Source organism: Carlito syrichta, unplaced genomic scaffold, assembly GCF_000164805.1.
Source record: "Carlito syrichta isolate Samal-C Ts95f unplaced genomic scaffold, Tarsius_syrichta-2.0.1 Scaffold302604, whole genome shotgun sequence".
NCBI classification, from domain to species: Eukaryota; Metazoa; Chordata; class Mammalia; order Primates; family Tarsiidae; genus Carlito; species Carlito syrichta.
Window position 1 is genome coordinate 18,799 of NW_007246700.1, and position 6,244 is coordinate 25,042.

Genomic DNA, 6,244 nt, shown 5'->3' on the forward strand with positions numbered 1-6,244 from the left:
CCTGACCAAGGCAATCTATAGATTCAATGCAATACCCATTAATTTACCAACATCATTCTTCTCAGACCTGGAAATGACCACACAGAAATTCATATGGAAACATGAGCTACCACGAATAGCCAAAACGATCCTTAGCAAAAGAAACAAAGCAGGAGGTATCACACTTCTGGATTTCAAACTGTACTATAAGTCTACAGTAATCAAAACAGCCTGGTATTGGTACAAGAACAGACAAGTAGACCAATGGAACAGGATAGGGATTCCAGAAGAAAAGTCTCAATTTCTCAACCAACGCATCTTTGACAAAGCCTCTACCAAAAATCACTGGGGAGAGAAGAATCTATTCAGTAAATGATGCTGGGAAAACTGGCTGATCACATGCAGAAGATTGAAACAAGACCCCTACCTATCACCATATATAAAAGTTAACTCTAAATGGATCAAACACCTAAACGTAAAATCGCAAATTATAAGATTCTTAGAAAACTCTGGAGACACCCTTATGGAAATTTAAATTGGCAACCAATTCCTCATCAGAACCCTAAGTGCCCATACTGTAAGAAATAAGATAGACAAATGGGACCTCATCAAACTGTCGAATTTCTGCAAAGCCAAAGAAGCCATCAAGAGAGCAGGGAGACAACCCAAAGAATGGCAAAGAATGTTTGTCAACTGCATATCTGACAAAGGCCTAACATCTAGGATCTATAAGGAACTCAAGTATGTCGAAAGGAGAAAAACAAACAGTCTCACTAAAAAGCTGGCAAAAGGCATGAATAGACACTTCTCAAAAGAAGATATTCAGGCAGCCAACAGATACATGAAAAAGTGGTCAGCCTCACTAGTCATCAGAGAAATGCAAATCAAAACCACACTGAGATACCACCTAACCCCCAAAAGAATGGCCATCATTAATAAAACAAAAAAAAAAGATGCCAGTGAGGATGCAGAGAAAAAGGAATGCTTCTACACTGCTGATGGGAATGCAAACTAGTGTAGCCTCTCTGGAAGACAGTGTGGCCATTTCTGAAAGAACTAGAAATTGACCTTCCATATGACCCAGCAATTCTTCTATTGCAAATATTACTGGAGGAACTCAAATCATTCTACAAAAAACATGAATGTTTATAGCAGCTCTGTTGATAATAGCAAAACCATGGATCCAACCATGCTGTCCATCAAAGCTGGACTGGATTAATAAAATGTGGTACATATGCACAATGGAATATTACACAGCCATAAAGAAGTACAAACATATGGACTTTGCAGCAATTTGTATGGATTTAAAGTAAAGTAGATCATACTCAGTGATCTATCACAGAAACAAAGATCAGAGTACCATATGTTCTCACTCATAAGCAGATCTTGAACCATTGTCAAATACTGTAAGGGATTGCAAGCAATGGGAAACTGCCAGGGGAGGGGAGGTTTATTGGCAGTTGAGGGAAACTGCTAGGAGAGGGAGGGGCACACCTCATCAACAAGGGTACCTGCATAATCAACGTTTGTATACCTAACCCTAAATTGTACCCCACATCTTTAAAATAAAAAAATTAAAAATATGTGTGTGTGTATGTGTGTGTGTGTGTGTGTGTGTGTGTGTGTGTGTGTGTGTGTGTGTAGTAATTAAAATGGTGGCATCATAATGCTACAATTTACAGTCAGATAAATAGACTACAATTAACTACCCTCTCACAGACTACAAAATAGACAAGCATTTAACTTAGGATAAAATTCATATCATAAACCTCTAGTAAGGTCAGTTGAGATTGAAAATTTGGCCCCCCTCAAAAAATCTAATGGGATTTTAACCTTTACCATTGCATTCAATACATATTACATTCAAAGAGATTCCAAAAGAGATGGCTTTTTGAAAATTAATTAAATACAAGTCAGTTTAAAATGGATAGAAACCTTTAAAAATGAAAATTATGAAAAAATCCAAATGGAATGATTGGTAAGTGAACTATGTAAACTATTTAAACATCTGCACATCAAAACAGCATGAATCAATTCAAAAGGTATAAGACAAATTAGGAATGGAAATGAAGCAGGTGAAGGGTTAACATAAATGAAGTTCATACTGTTTAAGGGGAAAGAGCTGTAAGCACTGTCATAGAAAATTAGGTAAACAATACAAACAGATAATTCACAAAAGAGAAAATAAAAATGACTTATTATCATGAGAAAACGTATTCCACCTCATTAGTAGTAGTTAAAATAATACAAATTGAACTGTAAAGTGTCTTTTTTTGACCTATCAAATTGAATTTCTTGCCTCCTGTGTTAATACTTAGTGGTGTTGAGGATAGTAGTGAGAATGTAAACTGATACAGTTCTCTGAAGGTCTAATTTCAAAATATACATCAAGATTTTCAAAAGATTTTGCATCACTTGAGCAAATATTCCACTTCTAAGAATGCATCCTAAGGAAATAATAAGAGCTGGAGACTATGTTTTATATACAGAGTTGCTCACATCAACAGTATTGAAATTGCAAAAAAAATTTAAACCATGTAAATTTTAGAAAAGTTTTTCGCTAAACAAATTATGGTAGATACATATTTTCCAGCTTTTTTCATATTTTTGAAATTTTTTAAAGTGAGGAAATATACTCCCAAGAGAATTATTATCTAAACCCTTTAAATGGGCTATAAAGTTATAATATAAAAATGTATTTTAAAAATGCAGGAAGGAAGTGCATGAAAATGTTAACAGTAGTTGTTTCTTGGGGCTGGGATTTGTATCATTTTGTTGATTGATTGATTGATTGAAAACTAATCAGGAATAAAGCATTATTTACCCTCTTTCACATGCATTGCCTCATGATTCACTCAATAACACAGTGAGGTGGGTAGTATTCAAATTGTTGTATCTATTTTAGATGCAATGAGCCAGGAGAGATCCACTGATTTATGCAAGGTCTCACTTCCTCAGGGGCAATTTTTTATCACATGAGTAATACCTGGAACATGGTAAGAACTCACTATATATCTACTGAGTGAGTGACAAAGTATGACCTTACTACAGTTTTTTTTTACTATTAGCTCAAAACTATTTCTACAAGCATGTTGGTAAGGTTCTTTCTACTGTGGATCAAACCTCTAAAGTAACTCATTGTGGTTTCAGCCTTCAATACTTATTATACTTGCATTCACAGAGCATTTAAGTAGAGCCAGAAATATTGAGTGCCATTATGTTTTATCAATTTGATTTGGCATTATAACAATAATGTTTTAGTGATTTAGAAAGTAATTGCCTCAAGATAAGAGGCTATGCCTTCTCTATATCCAGGTCTGTATAGAGTTACTCGATTGGCCGTGGCACAACTTGGTAGTTTAGACTATCTTAATGATTGCTTGTGTGGCAATCCATCAGTGTGAATGTGCTTTGATTCAATTTGATTGTTAAAATGGACAAAAACACTGGGTTTCCTATGTCATGGTTCATTATTTTGGGGTCATAGGCAATGCCCTATACAGCATCTAACATAGTGCCTTCAACATAAGAACACTTAATAAATAAATGAAATAATGATATTAAAAGCAAACTTAACAATTACAGCATTTGTTTCTAAGTGATCAACAATTTTACCTTGAAAATAGGAGTGTGTATATGGTATTTTTCAATGCTCTTTAATTTACACTTTCAGAAAACTCAGCTGAAAGTATAATTAAATCCAGCACTTAGTATTTCATTGTTTTGGATTTTGATTTTTAGTTGTTTTCTTCATTGTCATGGAGACATGCTATATTGGTATACTTTAATTTTGTAACCTGACCCCTATTTAAATTGTCAGGAGAATTTTATCCATTATTTATGTCAAAGTTTCTACTGTAAAATGCTTATGATTTGGAGAAAATATTACATTATTTTTACACTTTAATACAAAAGTATATTTTATAAAGCAAAAAAGATTTCAATTTTATACCATTTTTTACTTGGCTATTACAAAAGAATCTTGCATCAAGAAAAACAGTGTGTCAATATTTTAGCATAATGCCAGAAAGTTCATATTATAGCAGTGATAATGCTCCCATCCAGGATGCTATAGGCTAAATTGTGTACTCCTCCCCAACTGCCACATATTCATATGTTGAAATCCTAACCCTCAATGTGACAGTATTTGGAGATAGGACCTGTAAGAGGTAATTAAGTTTAAATGAGGTCATAAGAGTGAGACCCTAGTCCACTAGGACTGATTTCCTTATAAGAAGAAGAGACACCAGATATCAGGGATCTCTTTTTCTCTCCATATACACAAAAGAAAGCCATGAGAGGACACAATAAGACAGTCATCTAAAAGCCAGAAAGAGAGGTCTCACCAGAAATTAATTGTTCAGCACTTTGATCTTGAACTTCCAGCCTCCAAGAACTCTGAAAAAATAAATGTCTGTTGTGTAAACTACCTACTCTGTGGTATCTTGTTATGGTGGCCTGTGCTAACTAACATACAAGATTTGTTTACAAAATTGCCATCTCCAACTGCCTGCTAAAAGTCAGAGTTTTAAACAGTTCAAACTAAGAAGCACATTCCATAAAGATGGGTGGAAGTATTCCAGAATAAGTCTCTAGTAATTATTTTCAGGAGACCCATAAAATACAATATTTTTTCTATTGATTTAATTAAGGAAGAAGTTATATAACTTTGCAAAAACCACCAATGTGCTCTAATTTAAAATCTTTATTTTTTAAAAAATGGAAGGAGATGCTCACATGCAAAAGAGTGACACAAAATCCTTTAATAGTATTAAAGATGGAAAATTCTATATTTTGTTTGTTTTAGTTGTACTGAGAACCAGGATTAATATTAAGTCATTCACTGGTACTGCCATCATGGCTTAGGGCAACTATTCTAGGAAACTTTCCTGACTATTCAGTATCAGTGCCATACTTATTAATTTTAAAACTAAAATCCAAGCTTACAGCAAGAAGAACAAAAGGATAAAGATTCACCAAATAGACATGTGGGTAACTTGATAAAAAAAGCTGACTTAGTCACTTCTTTTCTGACTCTTTCTTCTCTGTCAAAGTAAGTGATTACATATATGAAAAAAGCAGAAAGAACTTTGATATGAGAGAAATGACGTTCATTCTGGGGATAGAGGCTCCAGCCTCTTTAAGAGCTTTGATCTTTAAGAGATTTGTTACTCTGTTCATCTAACCTTCAAGTCCAAAGTTACACTACTATTGAGAATATCATGATAATGCTCCAACATTGAGAGAGTGGGTCTAGAAAAGGAGATACAAAATAGTTGTAAACAGCAGAAGTGTTAGTTGTTGTGGTAAATGTAAGAGCTTTCTATGATGATTGTTTTAAATAAGGTCAGTATTTGTTTAAATAATTAAGTTGTTCCATAATGTTTGTTGAAAAAGAAATCAGACTCCATAATGAGCTAAGGTTTTTAAATCATTGTCACCAATTATTGAGTGATATTGTGTGTAAGGTTAAGCACCTCAGACGAAAACTAAGACCCAATACCTGCCCTGAAGTAGTTTAGATTTAGTGTAGTGATGATTAAAGAATGATGATGATTCACTAGCTACTGAGCAAAGTAGCTAGTGAATACTGAAAAGGCATGCCTAGAAGCTATTTTCTTTTGGATTAGCAGTGGAGATACAAATCTAAACTGCTCTTGGTTTTAGAGGTCAGAATAAGAAATTGTAATCCAACTCTATTCAATGAAAAAATAATATGTACCATAAATGCAATTACATATGTATATTTTAAATTTCTTAGTAGTCACATTAAATGAAGTAAAAAAAAACTGTTCATGTTTATTTAAATAATATCTTATTAGTCCTAATATCCAGAATATAATTCCAACATATATTACCAATTATTAGTAAAATATTTTGCAATGCATAATATCAATTATTAATAAAATACTTTCCAAAATATACCAATTATTAATAAAATTTCTTGCATTCTCTTCTATACTGTCTTTAAAATGCTAGATTTGCATGTTTTACACTTACTAAACATCTCTATTTACGCTAGCCACATTGCAAATGCTTAAAAGTCACATATACCTTGTGGCTACCATATTGGATAGCACAGATTTAGTACATACTCAGCCTCAATTGTTCTGTGAGTTTGAATATATTGTGTTATTTCTGAAGCTTATCTTTTAGATGACTCCAAAGATGAACTTTTTCTGAGAAGTTAGTTTGAGCTTGTTAATTCAATTGGATAATATCTACTGATTGATTCTTTTTTTTTTTTTTTTTTTTGAGATGGCGT